We start from the raw sequence: 19,293 nt of genomic DNA, 5'->3' as shown, positions 1-19,293 counted from the left end.
GGAGCTAAAAAACTGATCTTATGAAAGTAGTGACTAGAATAGTGATTACCAAAGACTGGGGAGGGTAGGGGACATTGGGAGATAAAGAGAGGATGGTCAATGGGTACAAAGTTACAATTAGAAAAAAAGAGTAAGTAGTGATGTCCTATTGTACAGTAGAGTGACTGTAGTAATTAAAAAGAGATTGCATATGTGAAAATAGCTAGAAGAGAGAATTTTGAATGTTCCTATCACAAAGAAATGATAAATGTTTGAGGTGATGGATATGCTAATTACCCTGATTTGATCATTACACAATGCATACCTGTATCAAAACATCACACTGTACCCCGTAAATATGCACAATTATTATGTCAATAAAAAATATAAATAAATTTAAAAATAAAAGAAAGTAAAAAGATGGAAAGACATGATGCCAAGCAAACCAACATTTATTTTTGGTGATTGTATCTAAATTTATTAAGTGGGTCATTTCATTGAAACTTAGTTAAAATTGGTCATTTCTGAGATTCAAAACAAGCTTTTGGAGGAATCTGTGAGGAGATGATTGAATAGCTTTTCCCTAATTAGGAAGGCATATCACAGCTAATCACCAAATAGATGACTTCAAAGACTGCTTAGACAGTAAAGAAAACTCTGGAGCTCACTCACAACTATGATGGCATGTTGAGAACAAGTAAATTTCTGTTACTTTGCTGCAGTACCTTCTTAGAGTTGGCAAAGTGCATAAATTCTTCTGCAGGAGTCTCTGCCTCAAAGCTTGTTCAAAATCCCTTTTAATAGAACTGCCAGTCATTGCAGAGCCTATAGTGCTTATTTCTTAAGAAATCATCATCCATAAATTTCTAATATTTACAGCCTGAACAAGAAATAAATATAGCTTTTGTTCAGTAGCATTCGTGAGTAAGCAGTGGTATTTCTCTTAGTGTGTGCAGAATTAAATGCTTTAGGAAAGATTTATCATTGCAAAAGGATAATTTGAAGGACTGCATTGAAAAAAAATCAGGCCAGTTAGGATTAGAAAACTGTTTAATAATCAGCACTGACACTAGCTTGAAGAACGATAATTAGAACCTTTAATGTGCAAAGTGCCTTTTGAAAACATTTCTGGTGGTTAATACCACCATCTTATCCAAAGAAGGGCCACTGAGCTGACAGATGATAACCAACAATCTTATCCAAGGTCACAAGGAAAATCGAAGGACAGACTTTAGTTCTTCTCATATATTCTCTCATTAGATTTACTACTATTCTGCAATATCGTTAGGGGGTATAACTTCCCCCATAAGTCATGGATCTAAGATGGAGACTGCTGATTTTGAAATATCCATGGACTTCTGAAATCACAGCTGAAAAACAGTACTTCCTACCGCTTCCCTCTGGGCGTTCAAGACTGAGAGTCGGTTTTAAGGAGGAAGGCTTGCTGATCCACACCTAGCCTTGGTGATCCACCCTACACTGCTTATCCACCCTACATTGCCTTGGTGAGGACTGAACAAAGATGCCTTTTCATGGCCACAGGGCTTGGAACAAATACTACCTATTCCTGAAATCCAAAATAACTTCATGTCCTCGGCATTACCTCTATGTAAAAATGCAATTGTCACTTAAAACTCATAATCATAATTAATATACAGTTGGGAGCCAATGTTTTTGGTAGAAATTAAGCTATATTTTTATGGCAAGGAAATGAGATTAAAGAATAACTTGCCTGTTTGCTTAGAAAACACAATAAAAGCCCATCCACGGTGGCTCATGCCTGTAATCCCAGCACTTTGGGAGGCTGAGGCTGGTGGATCACCTGAGTCCAAGAGTTCAAGACCAGCCTGGCCAACATAGTGAAACCCCATCTCCACTAAAAACACAAAAATTAATGCCTGTAATCCCAGCTACTCGGGAGGCTGAGGCAGGAGAATCACTTGAACCTGGGGGCCGGAAATTCGTACCACTGCACTCCAGCCTGGGCGACAGAGTGAAACTCCGTCTCAAAAAAAAAAAAAAGAGAGCAAACACAATAAAAAACATGGACATTAACATGCTATGAGGACATTTCAGGACCACAATATCAAAAACCTTCCACTACTAGTTGTCAGCCTTTCTGTGTCCAACCACTCTTGCTGATCCCATTTTCCATGCCAGCTATTGCTTCTGTTCACTCCCTACCTTTATAGCAGATCTCCTTGAAAGAGTTGCCTGTCCTTGTTGCTTCCAGTCACTCTTGACCACACTCGAATCAGGCTCCCTCCCTACAATTCCACCAAAGTAGCTGTTCCCAAGGTCCTCCATTCACCCAATGCAAGGGTCAATTCTCAGGCCCCATTTGACAATCCACGTCACCCTTTCGTCTTTCTCCTCCTAGCTCCTGGCCTGCTCCTTCTAAATTCTTCCTGGCAGGCACTCCTCATGTCTCAGGTGTCTAGATTAGGGCTGCACGCTCACATCCCTGTTTTGTTCTTTGATCCACAGGTAGTGGCAATGACACATTTGAAGGATTTAGACATTTGGAGGCAAGACTTCTGGCATAATCTATTTAATGTTTTATATTTTCCCAATCATGTTATCTCCATAAATCTTGCAGTTATATGAATACATAGTTCCATCCACCAGTGAACACAACAGCTCTATCCTTCACCTCTTTCATATACACTGTCACAGACAGCAGTTTATGGTTTTATTTCCTTCAACTAGGAAGCCCTGAACTCTACCAGGCTGTAGATGCCTGACTATTTAATTAATCACCCAATTATGGCTTTTTGCTGGCCTTAGCCTATGTTTTCATTTAGGAGAAAAAGAAATCAAATTGATTGGGCTTACAATGAAAAAGAAATACAACTCCAGTTATTAGCCCTAGCCTCCTTCAGGAAGAAATGAGAGTTTTAATTTTTCTCTAAAACTAAAGGGATGTAACAAACAACTGTAATTATTTCAGAGGATATATTTAGTATTTAAGTCAGAAAGAAACAGTTACAACCAACCTAGAGAAGTGGTATTCTCAGTTGGTGCTGGTTCATGGTTGATCATATTAATATGCTTTTATCAACAGAATAGGATTTGAGGAAGCTGTCCACAAGAAAATAGTGTGAGCAGGTCGTGGAAAATAACATTGTCGCCAACAGAGAATTACTTTTCCTTTTCTATCACTATATTTTCATTTCCCATTACACCTTTCAGTATCTTTCATTCCTAGCCTTTCCTAATCATGTAAAGTTTCTTTTTCCTCCTTTTCACTTAGGGCCTGTTATAAAGGATAATGCCTCCAAAAGTGGTGCTCAGAAAAAGAAAACCTGTTGATGGCTTTCATTGTGAGTTTTTATTCTTTTCTGTTCTTTTTGTTGTTTCTTGTTAAAAGTAGGGTTGTCTTGTGATGAGCGAGAAAAAGAATAAGGTGACTCAATAAAAAAAGTTTTTTAAAACACCGTAAATAGAATTGGGGGTAAAGTATAAAGCTTGTGCACTTTCAAAAACCTCAAACTCAGTGTTGAGTACAAAAGGCAGTGCTCCCTGCTAATCTCCTGAAAACTAACCATTTAAAATGGTATCCAGCAGCTCCCAGCTGCTTTAGTTGGTGCCTTTCCAAGTAAGTCCGAGAAATATAGAAATGGGTCTGGAACATTTGCTTGTAATCAAAATGCGAACACATATCTAGAATCGACCATGTCTTAAACACCTTACGCTGGCTTAAAAATCCATGTATCTGGAGGAGACATTTACCATAGAATAAAACCATTCATAGAAGAGATTCTTCCTCTAACAGTTTGCAAAACAAGCCTTTCAATTGCCAAATAACATTATTTAAATCAACTGATCAGAAAGCATTTTTTAAGCGGATATTTGGGACAAATTTTTAAATAGTTTTTATTTTTAATGGTAGTCACTACTTCAGGCTGGTTGAAAGAGAATTAGCAGGTGGCCTTCTCTTGCAATATCTGTAATGAATGAAGATAAATAATTTAATAGTTTTATTTACCTTCTGTGCTATTATAATGTAAAATGCCATAACACCTTGCATAATTTGGAGTAAAAATGCCAACCTACTGTGAAGGGGTAGTACTTTTAAAAAAGTTGATATAACCTTAAATTGTTTATTACTATATGCATGGTAAGCTTGGAGGAGGCAGAGCAAGTCTTGAATCTTTTTATCTATAAAATGAGGGTGATAAAATGATCTACCTCCAAAGATGGCGAAGATGAAATGACCAATAACAAAAACATCAAACACTTTGATTAGGGCTTGGCAGGCAAATAAGTTCTCAATACATTGTACTCGTTCCAATTATCAGCATTATTTAATTAAGACATACAGTATGTAAAATTAGCAGAGTGTCTCTAAATGAAGTGCTGATAAAGAGGTATTAAACTAACAAAATATATGCAACATGTCTATTGCACTATTGTTTGGTTTACTAGCAAAACTTATCTCATAGACAGGAAAACCACAAAATACTGTCTAGTTCCTTTCTAAATGTCTAAAAATTTGGTAGTGATGGAGCCTTGATTATCTTTTTATGCAAAAACATCAATAAAATTTGTATACATTTACATACACACATAAAATGATGTGCATTTTAATACTATAAGTTTTTGTTGATTTTTCTTTTGCATTAATGTGTTTACATTTCTAACTTAGGCAATAATTGTTTTAATCCCCAAGTAAGATCAGGGTTGCAAAAGAAATACTATTCTCTTTGGTAGAGCTGACCTTGGAAGTACACGTTTGCTGACGTGACTTAAAAGACTGCACACCATCACATTCTTAACTAATGCACAAGAATCGCAGCCAGATTTTTTTTTTAATCACACTAAAAAATGAAGATAATCCAAAGTGAACTGGTTTTCTCATCACTATAAAATACTTGGACATAATGGCATTTTATACATAAAATTAAATCCCAACAGAAAGGAGCTAAAGACACTAATTTCTAATGTAAACCTGTAAACCCTTGGTATTGCTTCCTAAACAACATCTTAACTGGCATTTTCCTGTAACAATGTAACAATGTGTATGTAGTTCCAATTACAATACATCATTGAGTGGAATGCAATTCTAAGTGCCAGAAGACTTCTTGATCTCTTTAAAATTCATGAGTATTTAATTGAAAAAATTGGGGAACTTAAGATACACATACACAATTTGTATACTTGTACACACACAGTATATATTTATACATATATAGATCACATATATCTATATCATGTTTATATATGCATATTTATTAGTAGGAGTAAAAAAGTATATGGTACATATTAGTAAAGTATGTGGCACATATTAGTAAAATATATGACACATATTTATTAGTAAAAATTTTTAAAAAGCATATGGCACAAGTTTGTACAAAGATGCTTCTCCTATAGGCATTTTATTGATGTGTCATAGGAATACAATGTCATTAGATTCAGAGTGAGTGCTTCCCTGTGAGGAGGGTGTTAAGACCCTAATCAAGCCTAAAAGCTCTATATCTCGTTAAGCAACTACCCAGCTTCTCTGTCTTTCCATCCCCCAGCTTTTCTTCTTAGCAGGAAAGAGCCTCTGTTTGGTTTCTTAAGTATCTTTGGCATCTGGCTACATATTTCACTTTTCTTCAAATCTCTACTTCAAATATTTTTAAAAGTAGCTTCTGGAAGAAGGTGGCTAAAATGTCCTTTACCAGAGGATTTAAGATAATTATGCAGGAAAGGGATAGTGGCAGGAGCTGTGGACTTCTTAGTGGAGCAAAGAATCCCATTTCCAGTGAATTTCTCTACTCAGAAAACAGGGGAAGAGAATCCTTACAGATCTACTTAAATCATCTTAGTTCTGTGGTTGGCCCTTGCCAAGGAGATAAGCAGATATATCAGCAGGCCTGGGTTGACTGGTTTTTGTTTGCTTGTTTGGTTGGTTATTTTTAATGTGCATAGTTAAACACACTAATTTAGGGCCAGGTAGAATTTCTGGTGGGGCATGGTTATAAACCACTGCCTCTTTTTCCATCATTTATACTGTGTGTGTGTGTGAGTGTGTGTGCATGTGTGCATATGTGTGTGTGTTTACTAGAACACATCTACTGCTGGCTCCATATCCCAACTTTGTCTTCTGCTTTGATCTTCTTAATCTTAATAACCTTCAGCCTTCCCTCCTGGCCCCTTGGATTTCATGGACTATGAGTTTTCAGTGTTGCTGTTTAACTTCTGTGTTTACCTTTTCACCCTTTGGTAAGATCATTTTGGTCCCTAGTCTCCTGCAACCTACCCCTGACCAGACCAGACCCTGATATGTTGTGGCTCTGTGTCCCCACCCAAATCTCATGCTGAATTTTAATTCCCAATGTTGGAAGTGGAGCCTGGTGGGAGGTGATTGGATCAAGGAGGTGGTTTCTAGTGGTTTAGCACTATCCTCCTTGTGCCATCTCATGATAGAGTTCTCACGAGATCTGGTTGTTTGAAAGTGTGTAGCACCTCCTCTTTCTCTCTCTCTCTCTCTCTCTCTCTCTCTCCTGCCATCGAGGTGAAGACATGCCTGCTTCCCTTTTGCATTCTGCCATGATTGTAAGTTTCCTGAGGCTTTCTCAGAAGCAGAAGCCTGTATAGCCTTCAGAACCATGAGCAAATTAAACTTCTTTTTCTTATAAATTACCCAGTCTCAGCTACTTGTTTACATCAGTGTGAGAACAGGCTAATACAGAGCTGAAGCCCAGAACTAAAGTTCATAAAGCAGGAGATTCTGCTGCTTTATAAGTATTGAGAACCAGAGCTGATCGGAGCATCTTGTATAGCAATGGTCTTTTTTAAACTCTGAGATACAGACTCTATATCTTTGAAAATCCTTTACTAAAGATCCTCCTCTTCTGCCATTGGTATTGGTGGTCAGCACCATATATTTTTAAACATTCTCAGCCTGAACGGTTTTCTGTGGCTTTCTTCTTCTCTCTGCAGAATGGTATCTGGCATCTCAGGGTATTAATAATCTATCCAAGAAAAAATGTGACAGAGGAGTGCCTGAAGCCAGACCCCTAATGACTCAGGACTGAGAAACAGTACCAGGTAGAGGCCAGATACCAGGATTTAGAGTGAGAATACTGGAGGTGAAGCCTAGTTGCACTGCATATGAGATGCAGAATCTTAAGCAAGTCATTCAGCCTCTCCAGGGCTGTTTTCTTATTGTCAAAACGGAAAATAATTTTTAAAAATTACTTAAATGATTGGACCAGGACCATATCAGGTAAGACATGTGGACAGCTTTCTTCATTGTCAAAGGTCTGGTATATGGATGGTGTTCTTATTACCAGGGCTAGTGATGCTGCAAAGGCAAGGTTAGGAGACTATAAAGCTCTCAGCCTGCCAGGACTGAAAGAGGGAGAAATGGCAATGGAGACAGCCACTGGAAGCCAAAATGAGAGCTGCCCTTCCAAGCTTGGATGACAAAATAAAGCCACAGTATAGAGAGTTTGGGTTTCCAGGTCTTCTATTTTTTTTTAAGAGCAACTTCCCTGGCTCTTGCCTACCCTGTTAGTGATAGGTCTAGAACAAACAGAGTGAAAAATAAGATGTGTAATCTGATCAGTAAAAATGAGTAGTGGTGGGGGAGGTGGCAGTGGAACCCTTGGCCACATCTTCTTAATCAGCTAAAGGCAGATGGAAACCAGCTGGGCCAGAAGTTCCAAGAAGCATCTTCCAAACCCAGGGTCATTCGGCCTGTGGGCCAACTCCAGTTCACCATCTGTTTTTGTGAATAAAGTTTTATTGGAACACAGCTCTGCTTTTTTATGCACAACACAGAGTTGAGCAGTTGAGAAAGACGCAGTACAACCCACAAAGCTTAAAATATTGACTCTGGCCTTAAGAAAAAGTTTGAAGATGCCTGTTTTATACCTTTTAGCAAGGAGATATGTTAGTTAGAACAACATTTTGGCTGCTGGATCACATTAAATTAGAAAGTGGCATCACCAAAGAATAGGACTGGTGTATTCTTGGAAATACTCTTGTTCTGCCGTCTTTTTTCAAAGCGAATAACCAAGGATCAGTGAAGAAAGAAACAGTTTCTTAGTCATGCATTTTAAGAAAGGGAGTAGGGAAAAAAATTCAAATCAAATGCTTGAAACCCAGGGGGCTGAAGAGGAAAAAATATGCTAATGTTATTTAGAAAATGTTGTCAGGTGCCCACCCCTGTCACAGTTACTCTCTCTTAATCAGTAAAGACATTCCGCAAAATGGGAACCTTCATGATTTTCACCTAAGAAACTTCAAGCAAAGGTGCTATTGCTCTAAAGCAGGGAGTGATACAAGCCAGTTGTCAGAAAGTGGATTGAAAGTGTATGCTGGTAGGAATGTAGTATATACTAGCATCGACCTGTTTTTTAAATTTCTGTGAAATCAAAGCTCAAAAGCCACATGTACTGGTAAGGAAAACACACGCCATTTCCCCAAGCTGCAGCACCTGCTGCAGTCTTACTGGGATGTGCTGGCAATCACTCCATCCAGCCAGGAGCTCATAGCAAATGGAGGCTCTTTCTCTGGGGGAAGGCCAGCAGCTGATCGAGGCCAAGCAGGGAGAAATGAGAATGGCTAACCTGACAGTCAAGGCTTGGTTAGTCTGTGGAGGAAAGAGATCATTCTTGATATACCGAGAAGTGAGTCACGGACAAATGCCCAGAGACTTACACCTGCACAAAGCACCTTTCTTACCTTTGTTTATATTTGAGCAATTAACATACCACGAGATAAGAAATTACTGGGCATTCCCTCCCCTCCCTGTAACTGAACAGAGATGTGCAACCCAGTGTCCGCTGCTTTGGAAAGCAAAGCGCAAGATCAGTGAGAAAATAAGCCTTAATTCACCTCACCCACACCTATACACATTCTCCCTTGAAAGCCTATTTACCGATTACCTGTCTTCAACACCCTTCACAGACTTGGAGAATTCAAAACGGGGACACCGGAGCAGGAAACATAAATCACTGGCAATGCTAATACAAAATATTAAAGCAATAAAATATGAGTGAATTATTTTTCCTCCTTGTTATTCCCAATACAATTTAATTCTGTTTCTATAAAGGGCTGCGGAAGGAAACAGCAAAGATAAATAAAATGACTTCAGGAAAAGAAAACTTTGCTCATGTGTTTGCAAAATGCTGGAGCCCCAAAAGTAGTCTCTGGGGGCCAATACATCATTGTCCTTGAGGCCTCTGGAAGGTCAAGACTGGAGGCTACTTAGAAACCGGTAACTCAAAGATCTCGTTGGGACAATTTCTGCCAAAAACAGCAGTGACAGACAAATATGTGTTATGAAAATACTACTTTGCTTTTTTTCAGGTTTATGCAGACTTGGTGATTTCAAAAAAAATGTTTTGTGTGTAAAACAACATAATAAAAGAAAATCCTGCTACTTGACAGGGTTTCCTTTAATGGAAAGACTTTTTCACGCCCATAAACATTTGATGCCCACATCTGTTAGAGATAAAATGAGAGTATAACTTCCCTTTTGGATGAAGATATTCAGGGTTCTGAGAGCCCATATAACATGCTTAATGGAGACAGCAAAAAATGCTGTAGATAAAGTTTCCCTGATTAAATTAGTACTCTGTTGAAATTTAAAATTTTATGGACTGCCTCAGGTACTTTATATATGGCTTTGGGAGTATGTTTACATTTTAATTCTGTGTATAGCTTGCTGTTGTCATTTTAGGAAGTCAAAGAGCCGTCTAGACTTGTAGTTTTTTGGGGAACCTCAATATTATTCTTTATAATGGCTGTACTAGTTCACAGTGTATAAGGGTTCACTTTTTTTGCATCCTTACCCACAATTGTTTTTTTTTTTTTTTTGTCTTTTTGATAATAGCCATTCTAACTGTGGTGAAATGATACCTCATTGTGGTTTTGAGTTGCATTTCCTTGGTGATTAACAATGTTGAACATTTTTAATATATTTCTTGACCATTTCTGTATGTCTTCTTTTGAGAAGTGTCTGTACAGATCATTAGCCCGTTTTTAAATCAGTCTGTAGAAGCTAAAAAAGTTGACCTTACAGAAGTAGAGAATAGAACAGTGGTTACTAGAGGCTGAGAATTAGGTAGTAGGGTTGGAGGGTTAGTGAGAGACTTGCTAAAGAATACAAAATTAGAGCCTGATAGGACAAATAAGTTCTAGTGTTCTATAGTATTATAGGGTGGCTACAGTAAACAATTATATATTTTCAAATAGCTAGAAGAGAGGATTTATGCTCTCTACACAAACAAATATTTGAGGTGATAAATATGCTAATTATCCACATTTGATCTTTAATACATTGTATGTATTAAAACTCTCTACATACCTCATAAATATGTACAATATATTTTGTTTTTTCTTTTGGAAATGAGGTCTCCCTCTGTCACCTAGGCGGGAGTGCAGTGGTGCAATTATAGCTCACTGCAGCCTCCAACTTCTGGGCTCAAGCAATCTTCCCACCTCAGCTTCCCGAGTAGCTGGGACTACAGGCTTGTGCCATCATGCCCAGCTAATTTATTTATTTTTATTTTTTGTAGAGGCAGGGTCTCAGTATGTTGCCCAGGCTGGTCTCAAACTCCTAGTCTCAAGCAATCCTCCTACTTCAGCCTCCCAAAGTGCTGGGATTACAGACATGAGCCACCACACCTGGCCTATAGGTACAGTTATTATTTCAATGGTTTTAAAAGTCTTCTATATTAAAAAACATTTAAAAAGATTTTCCCAGAGAAGCAATGCTATTCACTTATTAGATAGCGGGAGCCTGGAAAAGCCAGCCTGCTCCTCCCGTTCACCACCATCTGCAGGGCCACCACAGCCCGACTTTGCGGTGCACCGCCCCCTGGTGGTTCCTCCTCTGCATGGAAAGCCAGCCTCCCTAGGTGCTTTTCCTGTAGGTGGGGGATAAGATTCCTCGGTTCTTTGCCATCAAAGAACCCTGTAATACCTATCCACTCCTCTCAGAGAAAAACTCCTGGCATTATTCAACGAATTTTTTATTATTATTATTTTTAGAGATAGGGTGTCACTCTGTTGCCCGGGTTGGAGTGCTGTCATAGCTCACTGCAGCTTCAAACTCCCAGGCTCAAAAGATCCTCCCATCTTAGCCTCCTGAGTTGCTTAGACTACAAGTATGTGCTACTATGCCCAGCTAATTTATTTATTTATTTGTAGAGATGAGGTCTTGCTATTTTGCCCAGGCTGGTCTTGAACTCCTGGCCTTAAACAATCCTCCTGCCTCAGCTCCCAAAGTGCTGGGATCACAGGTGTGAGCCACCAAGTCCAGTCTACCATGCCCAGCTAATTTATTTATTTTTTATTTGTAGAGATGGGGTTTTGATATTGTGCCCAGACTGGTCTTGAACTCCTGGCCTTAAGCAATCCTACTGCCTTGCTCCCAAAGTGCTGAAATCACAGATGTGAGCCAGCATGCTGGGCTCAAGTCGAGGCATTATTGAACAGGGTCTGGCTCCCTCTCTGGTGAGACCTCCCACTATCTTCTCCTCACTTGCTCTGTTTCTGCCTCCCTGACTTCCTTGCTGTTTCTCCAGCATGTCTGTGCTGTGTCCCCACTTCCCAGGATGCTCTTTCCCCTACCTGCATGGCTAATTCCCTCACATCCCTCAGTTGCATCACATGTCACCTTCTCAGCCAAGCCCTCCCTGACCTCCCTATCCCCAGGCTCCTGGTCCTCCTTACCCAAATTTTTCTTCCTTCCATAGTCCTTATTTTCCTACAAATTATATAATTTGCTTTTTACTATGGGTATTATTTATTGTCTGTGTCTCCCACCAGGACCTAAGCTTCACAAGGGCAGGGGAACTGGGTCTTGAATAGGCCATGATATACAGTAGTCTCAATATGTATTTTGATGAATAAATAATATATTAATTAATAAATGCCTGAGTAAATAACGATTTCAAATCTCCAATACTATTACAATGCCTCTTCTGGCAGAAGTGCAGAGCTCCTCATTCTCATCTCAGGACCACTGCGTTTTCTGCTTCCTCTGCTTGAAACCCTTTTCCCTCAGAACTTGGTGACACTGCGTCCCTCTCCACATCTGAGTTTAAGCATCACTGCCTTTAAGAGAAGAACTCAGTGACCACTCACACCATGCAGCCTTTGCTCTTCACCCTCTATTCTCTATGGCATTTGCCTTCTCATCTTTCTTATCACACTAATAAATATCTAAAGGGATTTTTTTTTACGTTTTGTAAGTATTTGTTGTTTTTGTTGTTGTTGAGACAGAGTCTCACTCTGTTGCCCAGGCTGGAGTGCAGTGGCGTAATCTCTGCTCACTGCAAACTCTGTGCCTCCCAGGTTGAAGTGATTCTCCTGCCTCAGCCTCCCAAACAGCTCGGATTACAGGCACCCGCCACCACGCTCAGCTAATTTTTGTATTTTTGTAGAGACGGGGTTTCCCCATGTTGGCCAGGCTGGTCTCAAATTCCTGAACTCAAGTAATCCGCCCGACTTGGCCTCCCAAAGTGGTGGAATTACAGGCCTGAGCCACCTTGCCCAGCCTTGCAAACATGTTTTGATATCTTTCCCTTTCCACTAGAATATGAAGCTGGGGGCATGGACAGTCTTATTTATTAATCACCATATTCCCAATGCCCAGCAAGTGCCTGGTATACTATAGAGGCATGATAATTATTTGTTGATTTTGTTGACTAACTGAATACTGAATGATTTACAGTCACCTGGTACAAGTTATCAGGACTTTAGTTACATATCTCCCCTGAGCATACCCTCATGGTAAAATGGTGATGAGCTAATTGATCTCTGGGGAAGACTTTGAGAATGACTACTTAAATTCCTCATACTCGTTTCCGTCACCCAGGATCAGGTGAGTGTATGGCACCACTGATGTTTTCATGTAATTTACTATACATGACTATATGTATGTATGTATATACATAAAATGAATATGTTACTGTGTAACTTACTATCTATGACTCTTAGGGCAATAGAAGAACCATGACTTTTTATCTGGAGGGTTGATAACCTTTGTAAATCCAGCTACCAAGAAATATTTATCCAGAAAGCCATCCAAGTTAGTCCCTTTGACAGCAGCCCTTGGTTTGCCAATCTGGACTTGAAACATCAGGGCCCATGAATCACATCCTGGGCCACTTGTGAAAATCTTCCTGTGATGTCAGTTTCAGAAACTCTGAATTATCATGAATATCATAAATATAAATCTTAGATCCACCTCCTTCTCAATACAGAATGAAATGTTGAATTATGATGGTGATAAAGAAGCTTTTGGTTGACACGAAGGACTGGATTGTTAAACTGGATAAATTTTCATCCCCTATTAGTGTGCTATTTTATGTGTTAGTAATAGAAAGTTACTTGAGCTTTTTGGGATTCGGTTTCCTCATCTGTAATACAAAGCATTGGAATTAACAATGTGTAAAATTCCTTTTCTATGAGAGAATCAGAACCAATGCAATTAATCTCTTTTTATTTTATGTTCCTTCATTTTTCATAGGCTTAATTTAACAATCTAGAGACTTTGTGCCTGTTCACTTGAAAATTCTCCTATAGAGTCATGGAATTTTTGAGAGTGTGAATTATTTTACATCACTTCTCACAGTGCATAACCAAGAAGCACTCAAAGGACCTTAGTCCCTCACCCCATCACTTTCCAGGTATAAGAATCTTATGTGCCTTCTACTTCAACCCTTTCACTTTACAAATGAAGCAATGGAGACTAACAGAAGTTAAGAGACTTGCCAAAGGTCACCCAGCTAGTAAGAGGCAGAGCTTAAAGGAGAGGTCATATATTCTGACTGTATGTGGGTTCTAGCAACTCCAGCAAGCTACCTTTATTCTGCCTTTTGCAGTTACTAAAGCTGAGTAAACGAGATAAGTATCCTTATTTCCTCTGAGCTCAAACATTTCTAAATTAAACAAAAATGCTTTCCGTGATGCTAACATTTATAAGGCAGGCATGTAACAACATCCTATTTAGGACCAAGACTGACTTTGACTGGCAGATATAAAATATTTGCAAAATATCTTTATGTTTTTAAAATGACTGGGATAATTTGGCAAAATGATCTGATGTGTTTGCTAAAAGAAAAAAAGTACAACCTACATTAACAAGCTTGGGATAATTAAGAAACCATATTCATTTAAGGAAAAGTTAGTTTGCTATAGAATTTCAAAAATTACTATAGCATATCTATACTTATTTATAAATTGAAGCAGCTACATCCTGTAAGAAAAAAAAAGGAAGGTAAACATTTTTCTCTGAATTGGTCTTCATTGATATTTCCAAATTACATGTTGTAAAAGATGCTTTGGATCTGGGTGCCATGGCTCATGCCTGTAATCTCAGCACTTTGGGAGGCTGAGACTTGAGGCTAGGAGTTCAAGACCAGCCTGGCCAACATGGTGAAACCCGTCTCTACTAAAAATACAAAAATTAGCCAGACATGGTGGAGGGTGACTATAATCCCAGCTACTGGGGAGGCTGAGGCAGGAGAATTGCTTGAACCCAGGAGGCCGAGGTTCCAGTGAGCTGAGATTGCACCATTGCACTCCAGCCTGGGTGACAGAGTGAGACTCCATTAAAAAAAAATGCTTTGGGGCACAATAAAAAATAAAGTATAATTATTCTATCTTAAAATATAGTAGGATGATAATTAAACTGGTGATCCTCAACTTTTGCTTCACTCTGGAATCACCCATGGGGCTTTAAAAAATACCAATACCTGAATCCTCTCTCAAAGACTGATTTAATTGGTCTGACATGTGACCTGAGCATGATACTTTTTCTATTAATTTGATCATGTTAATTTACCTGGTATTTAGACAAACTAAAATTTTATTTTTTTATGAGGAATTGTATTATATATCATAAGGAACTGTAAATAAAACACATCAATTTATAATAGAAAGGTATTTTGAATTTCCTATAATATTTTGAGAGGAGAAAACTTGGGGAAGTAATAATAGAAATTAATAAATGACCGTGAGAATTAGCAGCAGAGTAATCAAGCAGTACACATTTATTGAGCAACTACTCCAGAAAGGGAACTATATTTCACCTCTATGGGTGACCAGAACACCTTCAATCCTAAAGGGGCCTATAATCAAGGCTGGAAGAGGTAAAACATACATGCATGTATAAAGATAATTGGCAGTACCAAAAAGCAATAAAGAAATACTTGAGTGATTTGTGACTTCAAATATTTATGCCTTGCCAGTTCTACTGATTGAACACAGCCATGATTCTCTTCAGTACTTTTATTTTCCATCTACTTTCAACTCCTATTCTATTTTATGTCTATTTTATGTCCATCTTCTAGCACCTTGCTACTCAAAGGTGTTCCATGGACCAGCAGCCTCAGCATCACCTGGGAGCTTGTTAGAACGGCAGCATCTCAACCCCACCTTATACCCACAGAATCTCAATCTGCATTTAACTAGGTCCCTACATGATTCATATAAATATTTAAGTTTGAGTAGTACTGCTCTGGTAGACACTGATCTCTAACATCTATCAAATACACCATATTAATATTACTCATACTATATTATGTACTACAATACAGCTCAATCTCTAACGGAGGGTTTTTTTTTCAATGCCTTATGCAGGTTTTTGTAGTAGTAGTGGAGGATTTCCTCGAATAGGAAGAACTGAGTTCCTCAGAATGTTTTATTTGTGAACAGGAATTATTTCCTATCTGTGAGTAACTGCTAAAATGTGTGATATTGATAATGAGACCACAGGAGAACAATGGAAGATGCAATTTCTTCAGGCTAAAGGATTCAGAGAAGGTGTCACGGGGAAGATGGAACAGAAATGAGCATTAAAAGGTGGTTAGATTTAGGAAATTAAATAAATAAATAAATAAACATTTCAAATAGGAAAACAATAGCAAAGGCAAAAGCCCTGACTAGAGTAGGAGGGGTTAGGATAGTGTGGCTCCAAGATGGCGTCAGTCATTCTCACCCCCTGGTATTCATGCTCCTGTGTCATTACCACTTTAATTAAGACTGATCTGTGTCAAAAATATAATATTGCTGAAATAATAGAGTGTGATTTCTGGGGCTATATCTTAAAAGACACTGTAAAGTAAATTTTAAAAATTTACAAAATAAGACATTGTGGCTTATGTTTTGTTTTCTTGCCTCACTTGCTCTGTGAGGAGTAGCCTCCATGGCATGAGGTGAGGTCCAAAGCAATACCAGCACCAATTTGCCAGCTCAACGGTGCATTCACTGTATGAGGATCCTGTAGACCCAGTCGAGCCTTCAGATGAATAATCCAGATCAGCATTGTAAGTGCAACTTCATGAAACACCCTAAAGCAAGAACTACCAAAATATGCCACTCCCCAAACTCTGCCCCACGGAAACTACAAGATTTAAAAAGGAAAATCTATTATTGTGTTAAGAACACAATTTTAAGATAATCTGTTATTAGTCATCAGTAACTCATATTAGTAGCAAATAATCAATAAAGTTTATTTGGAAGATGGTGAGTCAATCAGTGTGGCTTTAGTGGAGAGTTTATAGACTGGGGGTTGTAAGTTAAGATACCTCCGGGGTTCTGGCAGAAGAATTACATGAGTGAAGTGACTCCTTCCTGAGTCAGAGAGAAAATAGGGAGTGACAGAGGCTGTGTCAACATGGTAAGCCCATTGCTATCTCCATTCTGGGCAGGTCCATGCAGAGCTGAGACTGTGGGAAATGTCAGGTGGAAGATATAGCAGTGGTCATGGTTTGGTGTCACAATGTGGAATAATTAGAACAGATCTTTATTCTGTCAAGAAGGGTATCTCCTAGGTTTTCTTGCAGAATTCTAATAGCTTGAGGTCTTACATTTAAATCTTTAATCAATCTTGGATTAATTTTTGTATTTGGTGAAAGGCAGAGGTCCAGTTTCATGCTCTGCATGTAGCTAGCCAGCTATCCCAGCACCGTTTATTGAATAGGGTGTCCTTTCCCCATTGCTAATTTTTGTCAACTTTGTCAAAGATCAGATAATTAATTGCAGGTGTGTGGCTTTATTTCTGGGTTCTCTATTCTGTTCCATTAGTCTATGTGTCTGTTTTGTACCAATACTATGATGTTTAGGTTACTGTGGCCTTATAGTATAGTTCGAAGTTGGATAATGTAAAGCCTCTGGCTTTGTTCTTTGGCTTAGGATTGCTTTGTCTATTTTGGCTCTTTTTTTGTTTTTCAGTTCCATATGAACTTTAGAATAGTTTTTTCTAATTCTGTGAAAAATAACGTTGATTTTCCTTGGCAAAGAATTTATGGCTAAGTCCCCAAAAGTGATAGCAACAGTAAAAACTGACAAGTGGGATCTAATTAAACTAAAAAGCCTCTTGACAGTAAAAGAAACTATCAACAGAGTAAACAGATAACCTATAGAATGGGAGAAAATATTCACAAATTATGCATCCAACAAAGGTCTAATATCCAGAATCTATAAGAACTTAAACAATTCAACAACAGCAACAACAACAACAAATCCCTTAAAAATGGGCAAAGGATATGAACAGACTCTTCTCAAAAGAAGACATACAAGTGGCCAAGAAACACATGAAAAAATACTCATCATCACTAAACGTCAGAGAAATGCTGATCAAAACCACAATGAAATATCATCTCACACAAGTCAGAATGACCATTAACAAAAACTTTAAAAAATAACAAATGCTGGCATGGTTGCAGAGAAAAGGGAATACTTATACACAGCTTGTGGGAATGTAAATTAGTTCAGCCACTGTGGAAAGCAAGTTGGAGATTTCTCAAAGAACTTAAAATAGAAACACCATTTGACCCAGCAATCCCATTACGGGGTAGATACCTAAAGGAAAATAAATCGCTCTACCAAAAAGATACATGCACTTGTATGTTCATCACACCACTGTTCACAATAGCGAAGACATGGAATCAACCTAGATGCCCATCAATGGTAGACTGGATAAAGGAAATGTGGTACATATACACTCTGGAATACTATATAGCCATAAAAAAGAATAAAACCATGTCTTTTGCAGCACCATGGATGCAGCTAGAGGCCATTATCATAAGCAAATTAATGTAGGAACAGGAAACCAAATACCACATGTTCTCAGTTATAAGTGGGAGCTAAACAGTGAGTACTCATGGATATAAAGATGTGAATAATAGACACTAGGGACTACTGGTTGGGGAGAAAGAGAAGGGGGCATAGGCTGACAAACTACCTATTGGGTACTATTTACTACCTGGGTGATGAGACCATCTGCACCCCAAACCTCAGCATCACCCAATATGCTCCCATAACAAACCTGCATATGTACGCCCTGAATCTAAAATAAAGTCAAAATTACTTTTAAAAAACCTTATTCTGGAGGCAATCATCAATTCATAACTATATTAAGGATATTTTCTCTGGAAATGTTACCTAGAATACTCTGAAAGGAGAAAGTACTGAGAGGAAAAGAATAGTTTAGAGATATTTTAATCATGCAAACTTGAAGCCATTGGAACATGAGCTAGAGTTATAGAAATATGAATGAAGATGTTATCCTTAAAAGAAGTAAATATATAATAATAAGGTTATGAATAATTGAAAGTAGAATACCTCAATTAAGATGTTCTCTTACACTTTTTCTTTAAATCTCACCAAATTTTTAGTGCCCTGTTAGAATGTAAGCTCCATCAGGACATCAGCTCCATACTTTTGTACATGACTTATTGCATACAAAACCCAGAATGCAGATTTTTGTGTGGAAAGTCACGGATAATATTGCAGGTTTCCAGGCCATAGTCTCTGTCACAACTACTAAACTCTGCCATTGTGGCACAAAAGCTGCTATGGACAATACATAAATAAATGTGAGGTGCTCCAGTGAAACTTACAAAAAGAAGAAAGGGCCAGATTTGGCTCAGGGGATGTAGTTTGCCAATTCGTGGGCTGGACTAGTGGAGGTCAGCAGTTCTCAAAATTTGGTTCCCAGATCAGCTGAACCAACATGAGCAGCGTCTGTTAAACAGCTGAATGGGGCTCAGTGATCTGTATTTTAATAGGTCCTTCAGGTGGTGAATGCTGGTTTGAGAAACATTTGTGTAGGCACTCAATAACACTTATGTGATAGATGAATGAATTAATGATTTATATCTCCATACATGCTAACTTTTGTCTCTATTACAATCATATATAAGATAGTATTTGGGATCACAAAATTATATGTGTGGTTATTAAGTCTAGCTCTGGGTATTAATATTTCATGGTATCCCACAAAGCAGGCCATGGCTTGCAGGCACTTTACCATCTAACGGACTTTGAAAACCACTAATCTAATACAGCTGCCTTGTTTTA

The 19,293-nt window shown here is 38.4% G+C and overlaps 1 protein-coding gene across 13 annotated transcripts in view; it reads right to left on the bottom strand.

Moving 5' to 3' along the window:
* Positions 1-19,293, bottom strand: part of MACROD2 (mono-ADP ribosylhydrolase 2) — a 2,047,165-nt gene that overhangs the window by 334,367 nt on the left and 1,693,505 nt on the right. The gene's annotated exons all lie outside the window — the stretch shown is intronic.

This window comes from Pan troglodytes, chromosome 21, assembly GCF_028858775.2.
Source record: "Pan troglodytes isolate AG18354 chromosome 21, NHGRI_mPanTro3-v2.0_pri, whole genome shotgun sequence".
Taxonomy (NCBI): domain Eukaryota; kingdom Metazoa; phylum Chordata; class Mammalia; order Primates; family Hominidae; genus Pan; species Pan troglodytes.
Note: the sequence above shows the minus strand (reverse complement) of the source record. Positions and strands in the feature narration are given on the sequence as shown.